This window comes from Gossypium raimondii, chromosome 8 (genome assembly GCF_025698545.1).
Source record: "Gossypium raimondii isolate GPD5lz chromosome 8, ASM2569854v1, whole genome shotgun sequence".
NCBI lineage: Eukaryota > Viridiplantae > Streptophyta > Magnoliopsida > Malvales > Malvaceae > Gossypium > Gossypium raimondii.
Window position 1 is genome coordinate 35700169 of NC_068572.1, and position 19789 is coordinate 35719957.

General features: G+C 34.0%; 1 non-coding gene across 1 annotated transcript; it reads right to left on the reverse strand.

The window, feature by feature from the left end:
• Positions 1-13129: 13129 nt before the first annotated feature.
• On the reverse strand, positions 13130-13236 carry LOC128032121 (small nucleolar RNA R71). Its single transcript, XR_008188251.1, has one exon. It is a non-coding gene; the product is annotated as a small nucleolar RNA R71 (small nucleolar RNA).
• Positions 13237-19789: the final 6553 nt, after the last annotated feature.

The following is a 19789-nucleotide window of genomic DNA, read 5'->3' on the forward strand; positions in this document are numbered from 1 at the left end:
ATAGCTCTAAAATATAGAGTTATCTTCAACACTTCCAAACTAGGAATTAATGCAAATTTTAGGTGTTTGATAACAAATTTTGGATTTTTTTTGCATAATTTTTTCCTATTAGTTGATACTAAGATGAATTTTCTAATTTGATCACTTTATACACTAAAACACATGGTTTTTGTAGTTTTTGAGACAACTGATACACTAGAAGAAAATGCAGTCTTGAAGTACACCCTTTTGGTGCACAATGTTGTAGAATTTCTACAACATAAGTCATGCAAGATTTGGTTGATATCTGGTCATCTTTGGATGCCCAAATAAAGCTTACTGGCCTTTGGTAATATTCTTAACCCAACACAAGAATTGGGTTAGCAACAATGGACATCCTGATAAGGAGATAAGAGCCCAAACTGTCCACTAAGGAGGAGAAGGCCCAACCGTCCATAGAGGTGCCCAAATAAGCCACCCAAGACTTCATAATATTGAAAATTAACCAAAAAAATATCACATGAGACGATCTAACTCCCCTCCGCATTTCAAGCTTTCTCTCCCATGAATCAAGCGAAAATTTCAAAGTCATCCACCCACTTTCTTTAAATAAAGGGTCAGCCATATGAGAAGAGAATTTCAAGGTTCTATTTTGCTAAAAATAGCCAACCTCTACAAGTATAAATAGTCCCTATCTATTCACTTATTTCACTCATTCCTCACTCACCATCTCTTCTACCATTCTTCATTCTTTCACTTCTCATTTCAAATAGCAACATAAGACTTTGACGGATGCATTTCAGAAGTTCTTTGAGCAGAAAAATTTGGCATCTTGAATGTAATTGTGTGACGGAGCAAAGCAGAAGGAAGGAGGAATAGGAACACAAGCTGAGCTACGAAGAAAAATCGAATTTATCTTTTAGTTTGTTTCCCTTTTAACTTTTTATTTTTTTCTGAATTGGAACATAATTTCTAAATATTTTTCTGATTCCAATTTAATTAAAATGACTTAATTCTGGTATTTTTGGATTGATTGCATTCTTTTAGCTTAGATTGTTAAAATTTTGTTAATTAAGTTATGTGTCTTGGTTGCTTTTTCATTCAAATAAAATCATGAACGTGCTATTCATGCATTATAAATGTAGAGAAGCAATCAAATTAATTATTTAATCGAACAAGATTGTAATTCATTAACACAATATCCGAATGGTACATGTCCGATCTTTTTATGATAAATTAGGTCAAATTAGTAATAATATCGAAACAAATTTGTTACCTTGAATAACACTAGGATTAATGTGATTAAATTATTTTAGTATAGAAATATCACTATTACCTCATATAGTATGATGTCCGCTTATGAAAATTAATCATTGATTGAACATAAAATTGTTAGAGTATGCCCAAAGATCAATCATGAGATGGTTGTAATAACATACTTGATTTATCATGTTTATTAATATAAGGCGTTACCATTATTAATTCAGTTTCTTTTACGTGTGTATAAATAAACTGTTTTATAATAATGTCCTAAGAATAATATGATTATTCTTAAAAGATCCTTAGTCAAGTATTATTGTTGGATAGGAAAACGATAATGCATTAAGACTAACATGTAGTTGATTGATGATAAAGAGTTGTCATTGATATGGAATGTCGAATCGATGCATGAATATGTGTGTTAGAGAACAACATATTGGGTGACCCATTATGAGTATGTTTCTTGGATTATTATGTAATTGTCACGACATTACTCATAGTGATTAATATGTATATGATCCTCGGACTTGAGATCATCATAATCCCAACATCGTGAGTAGTATATTTTGATACTGATCAAGCGTAATCAGAATCGGTTGTTCTATAAAGGTGATGTTGGATATACCACAATCGATGTAAAGGGATATGGTTGGTCGATATAGAATAAGTCCCTCCTACATAATGGGAGTAATATCTTAGGCCACTTGATTAAGTGAGACTAAAAATGCATGGCCATGCTCAAATAAGTTGATATGAGATGTCATACTTATTTGTATATCGTAGTCTGCTTAAGATATCAAGGAACATGGAATGGACTATGCAAGTATGACTATTCCATGACTTGTGTCCAATCCAGAGATAAAGGACTTAGGATTATTGCATAAAAGGTTAATCATAAAAAAAGTTATGTCGAATCATGATCTCTTGTGAATTAGGTAGCAATGATGCATTGATAGATGCCACTCATTGTTTGTAACATTGGAATCGTTCTAGTATTACTGCTAACGTTACAAGAACCTACAGGGTCACACCCTATAGTTGAAATGAACGGAATAAACCATAGTTGGTATTGTTTTCGGGGGTCGCTTGAATTAAATTAATTATAGAATTAATTTAATTCGGTAATCAAATTTCCAACACATTATGTACAAGGTTGTTGTACGCATAATGAGGACATGAATTTGGTTAGCATATGATTTTAAATAAATATATGGTCTACCGAAATTATATTATAATTAATGTAATTATAATTTTCGGTTTAAAATATTATTATATTTATTTAATTCCTAAAAACCCTAAAATAAAAAGATATAAAAGAATCTCGTTTTTTTTGTTTTGGGTCTAGCAGCCGTCAAAGAAAAATCACTCTTAAAAACTGTTTTGGGGATTTTTGATTTCTTCCGTTCGTAGTCAACTGGGTGGATTACGTAGAGGTCGAGGTCTCGATAGATTTCGGCTTGGTTCGACTGTAGATCTGACTACACGTTGTTGAGACGTTGTTGTCTACTCAGAATAAACTTTCGGTAATTTCGTAACCTTTATCACCCTGATTCGTTCCTCACATATGGATCCTTGGTTAGGATCGCCAGATTTTTTTTGCTGCGCCATAGGGGTGCCGGCGACCCAACAGTGGTATCAGAGCCACTTGTGTGACACAGACTCGGGTTTAAATACTTGGGTGATGCAATTGTATGAGATGCATGCTTTAATTTTATTAAATTTCTGACTGTTTAAATCGTTTGAGTGTAACCTGATAATCGTTTCTTTTGACAATGGATTAAATGTTAACCATGGTGTTATGGCCTAATCGGTTTTATGTTATTACTGTTAAGTGTTAATAGGTCTATAATGGTGCGACGGTGGTGTTGACAGTTTCCAGTAAGAGTTAACTGGTTAGTGGAACAAGGGTTGTTCCGGCATGAAACCTCAGGGATTAAAATCCCGAAAACACGATTCTGTTGATAACAGTTATCAAATCATGTGGTTTCATTTTGAATGGGGTATGCGGTTCATACACCCCCTGCTCCCATCGGCTCGCTCCCTCCACCACATCAACCCCCATCTTCTTAAAGTATGTTTTTAATAAATAAAACTTGGTGGGCCATAAAAGTTGAAAGGATATGTTTTAATTCACCTTAACAAAAGTGTTTAATTATGTATGCTATTTTGACATGCACGGTGTTTGAAATGCATAGTTATAGCCTAACAGCTCATTTGATAAAAGGTTGTAATTTTATAAATACGGCCTGCGTGTCGTGCCTTACTACTAGTCTCTTGTATTTCTCTTCTCATCTTACTCCCTTGTATGCAAAATGGGTTTCTACATATTGTAATTTGCAAGAGTTGCTGTTGGCTAGCCGAGAAGGAATATGGGCCAACCAGTGTGGACTGATAGCTTGAGAAATAGCTTACACCTTTAGGTTTCCTTTTGGTTCTCCCATTGGCTTGGGTTGCACCACCTTAGTTTATGAGCTATAACTATTGCATTTGTTTATTGCTTAATTCATGTATGAGATGCTATGGATGTCTAAAGCATGCCAAATTTTAAACATGTTAAAATTTGATAATGAGAAAGTCTTTCCGAAACTAATCTATGAGGGTATTAGTTTTGTAATAAAAGTGGGAACATCATTTAATTAAGTCCTTTTAATGATTGATATAAATTTGATAAATTTTCACACGCATAATTTTATTGTTGTAGATATATTATGGCTGCAAACACTAATACACTCTCAATGCGATCGATCCTTGAGAAGGACAAGTTGAATGGTTTAAATTTTCTTCACTGGTTCCGTAACTTGAGGATTGTCCTCAAACAAGAACGAAAATTATGTCATTGAACAACCAGTTCCTAACGAACCACCCGCTAATGCCTCGAGGGCTGATAGAGATGCTTACAAGAAGCATCTCGATGACATGGTAGACGTTGGATGTCTTATGCTTGCCACTATGAATCCTGAGCTTCAGAAGCAACATGAGGACATGGTTGCTTATGAAATGATTGAGCACCTGAAAGAACTTTATCAAGGGCAAGCACGACAAGAGAGGTTCGATATCTCTAAAGCCCTATTCCAATGCAAGCTCGCTGAAGGAAGCCCGGTAGGACCTCATGTCCTTAAGATGATTGGCTATATTGAAAGCTTGTCTAAGCTTGGGTTTCCATTGAGCCAAGAGCTGGCCACTGATGTTATTCTGCAATCGTTGCCGGATAGCTACAGCCAGTTTATCCTCAATTTCAATATGAATGAAATTGATAAGACTCTGCCACAGTTGCTCACTATGTTACAAACTGGTAAAGGTAACATTAAAAAGGTTAGACCCAAGCCTGTACTGATGGTCCGTAATAATAAGGGCAAGGGAAAGGCCAAAGTTCAGAAAAAGCCCAAGGGCAAAGGTAGGCCCAAGCCTAGAAAAGTAAAGGTTGCATTGAAACCTAAATGAGGGGTGGCTAAGGAAGGAAACTATTTTCATTATGGTGCGACTGGACATTGGAAACGGAACTGCCCTATCTATCTTGAGGAAGTCAAGAAGGCCAAAATAAGTGGAACGTCTGCTTCAGGTATTTATGTTATTGATATTAATTTATCAACTACTACTTCATGGGTATTAGATACTGGTTGTAGTTCTCACATTTGTACTTCTGTACAGGGACTGCAAAGGAGTAGGACTTTGGCTAGAGGAGATGTGGACCTACGAGTTAGAAATGGAGCAAAGTTGCTGCATTAGCTATGGGAACATATAATTTATCTTTGCCTAGTGGGCTTGGTTTATGTTTAGAGGATTGTTATTATGTGCCTAGTTTGACTAAAAACATTATTTCAATTTCTTGTTTAGACAAAATTGGTTTTGAGATAATTATTAAGAATAATTGTTGTTCCTTTTACCTCAATAATATTTTCTATGGTTCGGCACAGTTGATTAATGGCCTCTATATTTTAGATCAAATGAATCCCATCTACAACATAAATACTAAAAGATCAAAAATAAATGACTCAAATCAAACTTTTCTATGGCATTGTCGTTTGGGCCACATAAGTGACGAACGCATATCCAAGCTCCATAAAGTTGGTCTCTTGGATTCATTTGTTTTTGAACAATTTGAAGTATGTGAATCTTCCTTATTGGGAAAAATGACTAAGTCTCCTTTTACTGGTAAAAGTGAACGAGCTAGTGATTTATTAGGCCTAATACATTCTGATGTATATGGGCCAATAAATATACAAGCTAGAGGAGGATTTCACTACTTCATCACTTTCACTGATGATTTCAGTAGATGTGGGTATGTCTATCCCATGCGCCATAAGTCTGAATCCCTTGAAAAGTTCAAGGAATTCAAAAATGAAGTACAAAATCAACTAGGAAAAACTATCAAGACACTGCGATCTGATCGAGGTGGGGAGTATATGAGCTTAGAGTTTGATGATCTTTTGAAGCAATGTGGGATTGTCTCACAACTTACTCCTCCTGGTAATCCTCAATGGAATGGATTTTCTGAAAGAATAAATCAAACTTTGTTAGACATGGTTCGATCCATGATGAGTCATGCTGATCTGCCGACTTTCTTTTGGGGACATGCACTTGAGACAACTGCTTTCACACTAAATCGTGTTTCATCTAAATCGGTTCAAAAGACATCGTATGAGATGTGGACTGGGAAACATCCTAGTATGTCTTTTATGAAAATTTGGGGTTGCGAAGCTTATGTTAAACGTCAAACGTCTACTAAGCTTGAACCCAAATCTGAAAAATGTGTTTTTGTGGGGTATCCAAAAGAAACCAAATGATATTATTTCTTTAATCCCACTGAGAACAAAATACTTGTTGCTCGGACTGGTGTCTTCCTAGAGAGAGAATTTTTTTCTAGAAAAGGAAGTGGGAAAAAGATTGAACTTGATGAAGTTCGAGAATCGCAAAATACCACTGAACCAGAGATAGAACAACAACAAGTTCCACAAGGATTGAGGAACAAGTAATTGCTGTAGAAACACAACCACCACGTATATCTTTAAGAGAACGCCAAGCACCTGAGAGATATGGATTTCTCGTGACAACGCATAGTGACGTTCTACTGGTTGATCAAGATGAGCCTAGGACTTATCAAGAAGCGGTGACGAGCCCAGACTCTGAGAAATGGATTGAAGCCATGAGATCTGAGATGGATTCCATGTATGAAAACCAAGTATGGACTTTGGTTGACCCACCCGAAGGGGTTAAGCCCATAGGGTGCAAGTGGGTTTTCAAAAAGAAAACCGACATGGATGGTAATGTACAAACATACAAGGGGCGATTAGTCGCTAAAGGTTTTCGCCAGGTTCATGGTGTTGACTATGATGAAACCTTTTCTCCTGTAGCTATGTTTAAATCCATCAGGATCTTGCTCGATATAGCTGCATTTCATGACTATGAAATCTGGCAGATGGACGTCAGAACAGCTTTCCTTAACGGGAAACTTGAAGAGGATGTGTACATGACACAACCTGAAGGTTTTGTCAATCCAAAGGATGTTGGAAAGGTATGTAAGCTACAAAGATCCATTTATGGATTAAAGCAAGCTTCTCGAAGTTGGAATCTTTGTTTTAATGATGCAATCAGAGAGTTTGGTTTTATCAAAAATGAAGATGAGCCATGTGTTTACAAGAAAGTTAGTGGGAGCACGATAACATTCTTGGTACTGTATGTGGATGACATACTTATCATAGGAAATGACATACCTACCTTGCAGTCTATTAAGACTTGGTTAGGAAGTTGTTTTTCTATGAAGGACTTGGGCGAAGCCACTTACATCTTAGGAGTAAATATCTATAGATATAGATCAAGACGACTACTAGGTCTAAGACAAAGTACATACATAGACAAGGTGCGGAAAAGGTTCAGTTTGGAAGAATCTAAGAAAGGAGTCCTACCTATGAGACATTGTATTTCACTCTCGAAGGAAATGTGTCCTCCAACTCCACAAGAGAGAGAACGCATGAGTAAAATTCCATATGCTTCCGCTATTGGATCTATCATGTATGCCATGTTATGTTCCCGTCCAGATATCTCATATGCCTTAAGCATGATGAGAAAATACCAAGTAGATCCCGGTGAAAGTCACTGGACCACAGTCAAGAATATCCTTAAGTACTTGAGAAGAACTAAGGATACTTTCCTAATATATGGAGGTGAGGAAGAGTTAAGTGTAAAAGGTTACACTGATGCCAGCTTCCAAACTGATAAGGACGATTCTCAATCACAATCAGGTTTTGTGTTTTGCCTTAATGGTGGTGCTATGAGTGGAAGAGTTCAAAGCAAAGTACGATGAGCGATTCTACAACAGAGATCGAGTATATTGCGGCCGGTGAGGCGACAAAAAAGCGATTTGGATCAAAAGTTTATTCTTGAACTAGGGGTTGTGCCTAGCATATCAGATGCTATAGAACTCTGATGTGATAACAATGGAGCCATTGCACAAGCTAAAGAACCTAGATCTCACCAGCGATCCAAACATATACTTAGGCGCTACCATCTTATTCGAGAGATTATCGATCGAGGGGACGTAGAGATATGCAGAGTACCTACAGATGATAACATTGCTGATCCCTTGACCAAGCCTCTGACACAGCAGAAGCATGATTGTCACACTAAGTCACTTGGTATTAGATATATAAGTGATTGGTCTTAGTGCTAGTGGGAGATTGTTAGAGTATGCCCAAAGATCAATCATGAGATGGTTGTAATAACATACTTGATTTATCATGTTTATTAATATAAGGCGTTACCATTATTAATTCAGTTTTTTTCTGTGTGTATAAATAAACCGTTTTATAATAATGTCCTAAGAATAATATGATTATTCTTAAAAGATCCTTAGTCAAGTATTATTGTTGGATAGGACAACGATAATGCATTAAGACTAACATGTAGTTGATTCATGATAAAAAGTTGTCATTGATATGGAATGTCAGAATCGATGCATGAATATGTGTGTTAGAGAACAACATATTGGACTGACCCATTATGAGTATGTGTCTTGGATTATTATGTAATTATCACGACATTACTCATAGTGATTAATATGTATATGATCCTCAGACTTGAGATCATCATAATCTCAACATCGTGAGTAGTATATTTTGATACAGTCAAACGTACACCATAACTGGTTGTTCTATAAAGGCTGATGTTGGATATACCACAATCGATGTAAAGGGATATGGTTGGTCGATATAGAATAAGTCCCTCCTACATAATGGGAGTAATATCTTAGGCCACTTGATTAAGTGAAACTAGAAATGCATGACCATGCTCAAATAAGTTGATATGAGATGTCATACTTATTTGTATATCGTAGTCTGCTTAAGATATCAAGGAACATGGAATGGACTATGCAAGTGTGATTATTCCATGACTTGTGTCCAATCCAGAGATAAAGGACTTAGGATTATTGCATAAAAGGTTAATCATAAAAATGTTATGTCGAATCATGATCTCTTGTGACTTAGGTAGCAATGATGCATTGATAGATGCCACTCATTGTTTGTAACATTGGAATCGTTCTAGTATTACTGCTAATGTTACAAGAACCTACAGGGTCACACCCTATAGTTGAAATGAACGGAATAAACCATAGTTAGTATTGTTTTTGGGGGTCGCTTGAATTAAATTAATTATATAATTAATTTAATTCGGTAATCAAATTTCCAACACATTATGTATAAGATTGTTGTACGCATAATGAGGACATGAATTTGGTTAGCATATGAATTCAAATAAATAAATGGTTTACCGAAATTATATTATAATTAATGTAATTATAATTTTCGGTTTAAAATATTATTATATTTATTTAATTCCTAAAAACCCTAAAATAAAAAGATATATAAGAATCCTGTTTTTTTTTTGTTTTGGGTCTAGCAGCCATCAAAGAAAAATCACTCTTAAAAACTATATTGGGGATTTCTGATTTCTTCCATTCGTAGTCAACTGGGTGGATTACGTAGAGGTCGGGGTCTCGATAGATTGTGGCTTGGTTCGACTGTAGATCTGACTACACGTTGTTAAGACATTGCTGTCTACTCAGAATAAACATTCGATAATTTCGTAACCTTTATCACCCCGATTCGTTCCTCACACATGGATCCTTGGTTAGGATCGCCGGATTTTATGTTTTTTTCGCTGCGCCATAGGGGTGCCGGCGACCCAACAAAAATATGCTAGAAAAACTTAATAATTAAATAAGTGTGATTTCATAGGTTAATAAATAGCAGTCGCCATGAATTTCTTTTGTAACATCATTAACACTACTTCAATAATTCTAAATTAAAGACTATAATTAATCTAACTATTTCATGTCATAGTAATTTGATCTGCCGCAATTGGGTGTACAATATTAAACTAATTTTCGTACTTTAAGAGCTTCAGAATAAGCATTACATTAGGTTTTAATTATGTTTTAGTAAGTTTAATTAAATTCAATAAAATGTGCAAATTGAGTCTTTTATTAACCTTAAAGGCCGAATGAGGCCTAAGGGTGAGCTAATGAAACTTATGAGTGTGTAGGAGACCATTAGAAGGCGTGCTAAACCGATACTGGTCATTATGTTGCAACATAGGGAGCAGAATGGAAGAATTTCGAGACTGCCTTCGATTTCATAACATAGCCTAAAGGTGTCATGACATACCTTTAAATACATCCTAAAGAAGAGTATACTGATTTTTATCTCGTGACATAGGTCTTGATATGTCATGACATTGACTCTGGACAGGAATTAATACGAGCCAGGGGCCATTTTAAGACGCACAATCCAACTTAAAGCTCAAAAATATCAGCTAACCTAGGGTTAAGGATTACAACCATATCAAATCTATAAATAGACTCATTTAGCACATGTTATTGACACCAATTACTTAGCTCAGAATCTCTCTTTTAATTTTAGTTTAGTTTTCCTCTTTTCTTAAGTTTTAGATTTATTTTCAGTTTGTTCTTTGTTTTATCTTGAGAAATTTGATTTGTGGATGCGATTAGACTTTGTGGATCCATTCTTATTCGTAATACAAATCTGACTTTTTCTTAAACCCTATACTTTTGATTCAATTATCATATTTTCGCTTTATATCAACTTTATATTGTTTACGAAAACCATGAGGAACTAACCTCTCAATGGGGGATTAGCAAGTGAAGGTATGACCTATTAATTATTTTGTAAGGTTACTCAACGGATCAACTGCTTGGGAAATGAGGAACCTAAACCCTAGGCTTGACGACCCTAGGAATTTATCAAAGTAGGAATTAACCTAAAATTAGTATGACATATCCATGAACACCTTCACCCTAAACCGATTTGGATTGTGACGTCGAAAGATAAGTAGTCCTTGCTGACTCATTATTCTAGTGGACGTATCGAAAGATGCTGCTAAGATATGGACTAATTGGTTGATGAGGAACCCAAAGCAGTAGTTGAGGAAGATTACCAAAGCAGCCTAATCACTCATAACTAGATTTGATCAATTTCACTTTTCAATTTTTCAATACTTATCTACTTGTCATGTTTTCATTATTATAAAAACCCTAAAAATCTTGATTATCTATATTTTCGTAATATAACCTATTTTAAGTACTAATTAGATCTTTTGGTGTTGACAAACTCTAGACATATTAATGTTCAGAGTGTGAATACTACAGTAAAAGATATATAAACGAGGCGATATCTACAAGTATACGGGTCCATTTGTAATATAGTTACAATGGAGTAAGTGAGTCCTCTGAAGATCATACCCAAAAGGAGGCTAGTGCTAGATCAATTTAAACCTAAACACCAAAAGATTATGCTAATATAAAAGGAGTTTTTTAATATTTGATACTAATAAAATATAATATCTTAATATTTTGATACTAATATAATATCTTAATATTTTGATACTTATCTTCTGACCTCACAGTCCAGATCAGCTTGGGGTAAAGGTGTTCACGAATAGGTCATACCGATTTTGGGTTAATTTCTACCTTAATGACTTTCTAGGGTTGTCAGGTCTAGTGTTTAGGTTCTTCCTCTCCCAAAAAGCTGATCCGTTGAGTAACCCTATAAAATAGTTAATAGATCATACCTCCACTCACTAATCCCTTATAAAAGGATTAGTTTCTCATGGTTTTCATAAACAATATAGAATCGATATAAAGAGTAAACATGATAAGTGAATCAAAACTATAAAGTTTAAGAAAAAATCTTATTTGTATTAAGAATGAATGTGAATCCACAGTTTGATTGTCTCCACAAATTAGATCTCTCGAGATAAAACAAAGAATAAACTGAAAGTAAATCTAAAACCTAAGAAAAGAGAGAAACTAAACTGAAATTAAAAGAGAAACTCTAAGCTAAGTAATTGGTGTCCATAATGTGTGACAACTAAGCCTATTTATAGATTCCAAGTGTCTGTTGTCCTTAACCCTAGGTTAGCTGACGTTCCTGAACTTTAAGTTTGATTGTGTGAACCAAAACACCCTCTGGCTCATGTTAATTCTAGTCCAGAGTCGATGTCGTGACACATCAAGACCTATTTCGTGGCATAGGAGTCAATATATTCCTCTTGAGGTGTCTTCAAAGGTATGTCACGACACCCTTAGGTTGTGTCGCAACATAAATGAGTTCTCTATTCTACTCCCTATGTTGTGACATTGATCATTCTGTGTTGCGACGTAGTGACCAATATTGATTTAGTATGCCTTCTAAAGGTCTCTTGCACATTTACAAATTTCACTAGCTCACCTTTAAGCCTCATCCGGCCCTTAAGGTCAATAAAAGACTCAGTTTGCACATTTTATTGACTTTAAGAAACCTTAAAAAAACATAATTAGAACCTAATGATAATGCTTGTTTTTAAGCTCCTAAAGTGCGAAAATTAGTTTAATTTGCTACACCGAATTATGACAAATTAGGTGTTTAGGTTAAAATTGATTTAATACTAGCCCTCTTTGGGTACGATCCTCAAAGTACTCACCTACTCCATTGTAATTATATTACAACTTGTTCCGTATACTTGTGGATACCGCATCACTTTTATATATCTTTTGGTGTAGTATTCACATTCTAGATGTTAGTATGGTTGGAGGCGGTTATAATTAAACTTGTGAATTGTTGCTTATTACTCTGCGTTTAAATTTCTCATTTATTTTTAGCATACTTAGTTGATTTTTAGTTAAGTTAATTATTTAATTCAACCTACTCACAATTATTTCCATCACCAATTTGCTAAGATTTATTTTCACAATATTTGCCTATATAGTCCCTATTGAGATGATTCTTTTTACTTACTACTTTATTACTTGTTGATGACTATGTACACTTGTACGTCATTCAAGTTATTTGTGAAATTTATTATTTTGCAATTTGATTTATTTTTCCATTAATTTTAATTTAAATATTTTTTGTGGCTTTTCAGGTGTTTATAAACGCACTTTGAGACACAAGAGAAGACAACAGGAAACTATGAGAAGAGCTAAAAAAATGAATTCCAAGCAAAGAGAATAAGCAACTAGTAAAACTCAAAATCAGATCATTGTTGCTGACGACAAAAACTTCGTCAATATGTTATGTCAATTTTTCATGAGTTTAGTCTAAAAATCGTAAAACCCAAAATTGAGGCACCATAGTTTGAGTTAAAGCTAGTGATGTTCGAAATGCTTCAAACGGTGGGTCAATTTAGTGGGATGCCTATTAGAGATCCACACATTCATCTTTGATTATTCATGGAGGTCAGAGTAATAGAAGACGCAATGAGATTAAAGTTATTTTCATACTCATTGAGGGACAGAGCATAAGTATGGTTAATTTTTTTACCACCTAGTTCAGGAAGTACATGGCAAGAACTAGGTAAGCGATTCTTGATTATGTACTACCCACCATGTAAGAATTCCAAGCTAAGGAATGAGATCACCATATTCCAACAGTTCGATGATGAATCCTTATATAAGACTTAAGAACGATTCAAGTAATTATTACAAAAATGCTCTCACTATAGGATTTCACACTGCATCTAATTGGAGACATTTTACAATGGTCTCAATGCACAGACCAAAATAGTGGTAGATGCTTCTGCAGATGAAGCTATTCTTTCTAGGTCTTACAATAAAACTTACGAAATTATTGAAAGAATTGCTAGAAATAACTACCAGTTGCCAACCAACCAAACAACCACATGAAGAAGAGTGACAAGAGTACATAAAGATGCTCTTACATCACTTTTATGTCCTCAATGCTTAAGAATTTTACTACTAACGGTTCCAATAATAGTATGTCAGGTCAGTAGCCTAGTCAATTTGAAAATATCTCATGTGTATACTGTAGAGATGAACACATGTTTGAAAATTTCCCTTCGAACCCAAAGTCTATCTATTACATGGGTAATCAAAATCAGAATAAAAGTGGACCAGGACCACAATCAAACTTTTCATGAAGTAATCACAGAGTGGGTCTTTACCTTTTTATAACTTAGCTTGTGCATATACCTTCTTTTAAAGGAAGACTCATTTATTAATATCCCCGTATATGGCTCTTAAATATAAGATTTGGTTGGTAGTTAAGCACCACTCTTCCCTTATGAAATGTACTAGTAAAATAATCTCACAGGACTTTCCCACTTCAGAACGTCTGAATAGATATTCCCAACAATATATAGTCCCTAGCAGATTATCTTTTCCTTAGATTGTCTTTAGCGGACTTACACATTATATAATCCTTGTCAAACTTCCCAACACTAGATAATTCTAATGGATGTCCTCTTCCTTTTCTTTAATCCCTAACGGATATTCCACCCAAGATAGTCTTTAACGAGCATTCCACTTAAGATAGTCCTTGATGGACATTCCATTGAAGATAGTCTTTAGCGAACTTGTAACACCTAATTTTGGTAGGTCTTAAAATGACAAGTAAACAAGAGTAATCTGAGTGGCAAGATCCTATTCGCCCAATTGATGCTTTTGGCGGATAGATCAGGCTCATAATTAATCATAGATTATCATGAAAGAATTGTTTTATGAATATGTTAAGTCGTGAAAAAGACAAGATTGGTAAGAAGGTTAATGATTCATGGGTAATTTTAGTTATCGCCAAAGGTATTGTACGCTAGTTTATTGAGTTACGTTCTAGTCACGTTCTAATGGGATAGTTAGAAAGAAACGAAAGGGTGAACCAAATATATGTAATTATTGGATTTTTTTTACAGCTATAAACCATTTGTAAAGATAGTCTTCAAAGTTTGTGACACGTGTCAAATACCACTATGAGAATAAGGGTTTTATATCATGGGCTAAGAGAGAGGAAATTTTTTTCTTTCTTTTATTTCAAAATGCTATGATCGTTTTATTTAAGAGCTGAAAAAAGATCTCCCTCTTGTTAAGCTAAAACCAAGGATCTGAGCTCATGAAGATGATTGTTTTGCATCCTGGATAAGTATTATGGTTTTGTATATTAACTTCTAAAAGAGAAAGTTTGTTTTGTAGGAATGAACAATAAAATAAGGAAGTAAGGTTTTTGCATGGAGGATTTTCTTGGTTCAGATGATTGTAAAAGTTGAATGAATGAGTTGTAATGATGTTCCTATGTTGGTTGTTACAAATTATCATTATATGCTGAATTTAGAGTTCCAACTGCTATTTATGGGTATCAAGTGAGTCCCTAGATAGACTCTTGCATGTGTAGGAACTTCTATACTAAGTGACTAAAGCATGAAATTGAAAATAGTAAAGTAAGATGTGATGAACTGATAAGAAATGTAAGACTTATGAATCTGAATGACTATGGTTTGCTTATGTTTGAAAGTAAGAACGAGTCTAATAAAAAGTGCATGTGTCTAGTAAGCATAAGAATGTGTCATGAGTAAGTCGATAGTGATAAGTCTGTATCTATCTTCGAAGTCATTTAAGGGGTCCATTGAGACTAAAAACATGAAATTCATGGCCATAGCGCTAAATACCATATCGTGTAAGACCATAACTGGTGGGTTATGGCATCACATGAAAAAAAGACCATATCATGTAAGATTGTAACCGGTGGGTTATGACATCATATGGAAAAATCTAAATTTAAAGAAGGTTATTACCTAATGTGGCAAATCCCTATTGTTTTAAACATTAGTAAAGGACAGGCTTAAAGGCAAAACTCTAGAAATGTAAACATTCGTGGTGAACCTGTTAAAGGACAAACTTTGTGGTTAGACCCTGAAAGAAAATCCTTTGTGTCAAGTACTTAATGGAAAGGACACATTTGTAGCAACCTCTATTAAAGGAAGCATTTGTGGCAATCTTTGTTAAAGGAAGGCTTTGTGGCTATCTCAGAAAAAGGAACACCTTCGTTGTGCAATCTAAGGAATGGCCCTTATGGTAAATATTTAAAGGAAAATTATGTGCGATGAACTCTATAAGAATGATATGTATGAAGGAATGGTAAGTATGGTAAACTCTGAAAGTATGGTATATAGATATGGCGAACCCTAAAAGAACAGTATGACAAACTCTGAAGAAATGGCTTTGTATAGTATGACAAGGTGAATCCTACATAGTATGAGATATGAACATTAAAGTTGAAACGTGTCAGGTGTGTGTGGCAAATCAAGAGTGTTTTGTCTATATAGTCCTTTATAACAGGAAAGGTTAAAGATTCATGAATAAACAAGACAAAAAAGTGAACGGTGTAACAATCAGGTGAAAGGCAAGTTATGATCGTTGTGTGAGGTATGGCAACTATGGCATGATGAATAGAATCTTAGAGACGTATTCGCCATAGTCAAGCTAAAAGTAAGAACAAAGAGATAGATATTCTCTACTCAGGTAAATTAAGGTTTACTCACTAAGTTCTATTGAACTTACCTCTTTGTTTTTTTTTTCACAGGTAGGCAGATTAAAGGGCTAAGCCAAGAGGGACGACACCAAGGCTATGCCAAGGGAGTGGCGAGAATAGGCTATGATGCATATAGAGCAAGGGAAGCGGCGTATTCAAATCTAATAAAAATACTGTAAATACATTACAAAAATTTTTCATAAGTCTTGTAGCGTGTACAGTATGTGTTAGTATTATAAACACTCAAATAGTAATATTTCTTAGAGGTAGAATAAGTGGAGTAATGTAAATAAGTAGGATATATGTAATTGTAAATCCTCGTGGAGTGAAAAATCTTGTTTAATGGTTGTAAGTACACTTTGTACGCCCAGACGTAAATTAGCTGGGCAATGTTATTAAAATGTATTGTTGAAAGTTGTATGTTTTGGTTAAGAATAAGTTTGTGTTAGAGTGGTAATACCCGAGATCTGGATCTAACAAATCACATCAGGTTGAAGGCGTTACAGGACTTCTTTTTTCTGACGACCTCTTTACCCATAGATACTTAAAATTAAAATCTGAAAAATCGTATCACTTTCTCATAACTAATGTTGGCTTATTCGTCATCTCAAGCGGACTCTTAATGTGGATACTTATTTGTAAATACTTTGAAAAAAAAAACCACTTTCTTTCGCATATATCTGAGTACAAGACGCTTCCACCTGTTCCTCTTACTTTCTCATTTTGGTGGGACCTCTTATTAGTACGTTTGCTTGCATTCCCATTCGCCATAACCTTTATGAGGAACTTTTCATCACGTGAGTCATAATGTGATTTCCCGGTATATGCCCTGACAACTTTCCTATTTACTATCCTGGCGATTTTTTTTTGCGATAAGGGCAAACATATCCCTAACTGGGTTATGCCATAACTAGTCATGGGTTTCCAACTTCAGAGAGTCAGGAAACCATTTTCATGGTGTCGCTCCAGAGCCTGCAAATAATTTTTATATTATCGCTCCATAGAGCCAGTAAACCATTTTCATGGTGTCGCTCCGTAGAGCCAATAGATTATTTATTCAACAAAACCTCCTCATATTCCCCTTTCAATCTGCCCATTCCTCCATTACGCCAGTTTTCTCTTCAACTAACCCACTAAATATTTCCCTCCATACACCAAATTTTATAGTAATGCATAACACCCACATCATTACAGCCAATAATACTTATTCCTATTATATTATGGAGTACGCCACATACCAGTTCATTAATACACAATTCTATCATGCAGATCAAAGATCATACTTGCAAACATTCATGTATTTACACAACTTTGTGCATGCATAAAATTTTCATTCACCGTAATCATCTACAACCATGGAACTCAAACTAAACTCAACGCAAACATACAAGCAAAACATCTAAGCAGAACAACAACCCACAAACATCCAAATGTGGAGTACAGAACTCACCAATTATCCTTCGTCCTTGCTAGCATAGCTTTTCCAAATGTTAGAGTCTCCTTTGTCCTGATAGCTAAGCACGACAACTCATATACCAATTAAATTGAAAGTATTCAAACTTTAAAAACCTAGAATCCAATATCTTGTAGAAGTTTTTTAAAGATTTCAGAAATCTTTCTCTTTTTCTCAAATTTACGAATATAGAGAGATTAAAAAAACTTACCAGTTCACTGGATTCTCTACTTTCCATACTCAACCCTCACGATCACTGCCCATGCAGAGTTTTTCTTTAAATTTCTCTTCTTCAGAGCAACTAAAAAAGATGATGCAAGAGAGAAGAAAATAAAACAGAAATAAAGAGAATTCTACCTCCAGAATAATTCTTCTCACACATATAAGTAACCCTTCACACACGGCTACCAAAGCCCCAAATAACCATACATCACCAGCCATTTTGTTTCTCACTAAGGAACTAGTCGGTTCCAACTTAACTGAACCAGAATTAAGGCTCAACTAATTACTATTCAACCACTAAAATTTCTAGAATTCCCAATAGAGTTCACCGATCTTACTATCTCTTTCAACTAACTTCTAATCTTCATTAATTTTCGAACCTTAATGAAAATCGAGTGTGACAACCTGAACTTGAATTTTCGAACCTCAACTTGGATTGAGCATCCTAACCCAATATGAGCACCACCTCTAGCTCAATTTCGCATAGCTGGCTAGATTAAAATTAGGAGAATCATATCAGATTGTATTGTAATTAGACTGATTGGTTTAGATTAAATAGATCTAGAGGTAGTTATTGACATTTAAAGAAAATCATTCACCATATAGGAGAATTTGGATCCACCCTACAAAGCTTTAAAACAAGAATATTCCTAAGAGATACAAATATTTCTAACTTCGTAGATATTATTGAATTTTGTGAGGTGATGTGAACTAAATTTCTGAATTTTGGATTTCTGATGAATTTTATTGTGAAATCTTGATTGATTGTTTAAGCTTAACTTTGGATTTATCATTTTATGTTGTTTGGCTATTGGACTTGATATGGAAGAGTTGATTGAATGAGAAATAACTTTAAAATAAATAAAATAGCTAAACATCTTAATTGTTAATATCAAAAGAATTGAGAATGCCAAGAAACAAGAGAAAATTGACTCTAGCATAGATGGAATAACTTAATATTAAGAGTTAACAATACTAAGGAACAAGGACGAGGGGACTTTAGGCTGTGTTTTTTATTGCTTTTCAGATGAGCTTTTGCATGTAAAATTACTTTTCCCTGAAAAACAATAAAGAACAGACATCATTTTAGAAAAATTTTCAACTTAAAAAAAGCACTTTTTGGCAGATGGAGAAGTTTTGGCTTCTATTTACATTTTTAACCTTTGTCTTCTCCCAAAATTTTTAGTATTTATATTTAATATATAAATATTATCCCTTTTTAAAACTTTAATCTAAATATATGTAATATTTTAATTTGTTAGGTTTATATTTTTATGTATATTAGCATCTAATATGAGTTATATATTCAAATACATTTTAAAATAAAATAATACAAATGTGTTAAAAGCATTAATTAAAAATAAAAATAATTTTAAAATAATACAATTGTGTCAATATCTAATTATAAATATTTAATTTAAATATTTAAATATAATTTATATATTCTAATTAAATTTAATAAATAAATAATATTAATTACTTAGAAATATTTAAAATTGATATTATATATTAAAATATTAACAATAAGTTATAATAAATTATTTTCTATAATTTTGCTAAAATATCATAATATTAATTAATTTGAACATTATTTAAATACATATTTGTTACTTTATAATATCATGTCTAAAATTAACATTTAATTTCCCAAAACATTTTTCAACAAAGAATACTAAACATTCAAATTTTTCAAAAATACTTTTTAAAAGTATTTTTTTACAGCATTTTTCAAAAGCAATAAAAAACCGACCTTTAGTATGGAATTCCATGAAAGCATTGCTTAATTACCTTAGGATAGTGGAACAAGATATGCTACTCTCCCATTTATCTAGTGAGGAGGCTAGTAATATCAGCGCAAAAGTTGATGACTAAAGATATGATTCGAGTTCATCGAGTTTGACTAATCAGAGAATTCATAACTACAAATTCATCCACTCAACTTGGTGTCTTTTTAAAGAAGCTTTACTTAGATTGCTAACTTAATTTCACTTTGCTCAATTCATAATCAATGGTGCAAATACAGATGTCTGGGTAATTAGTTGTATCTAGTAAACTCTTTTAAAAG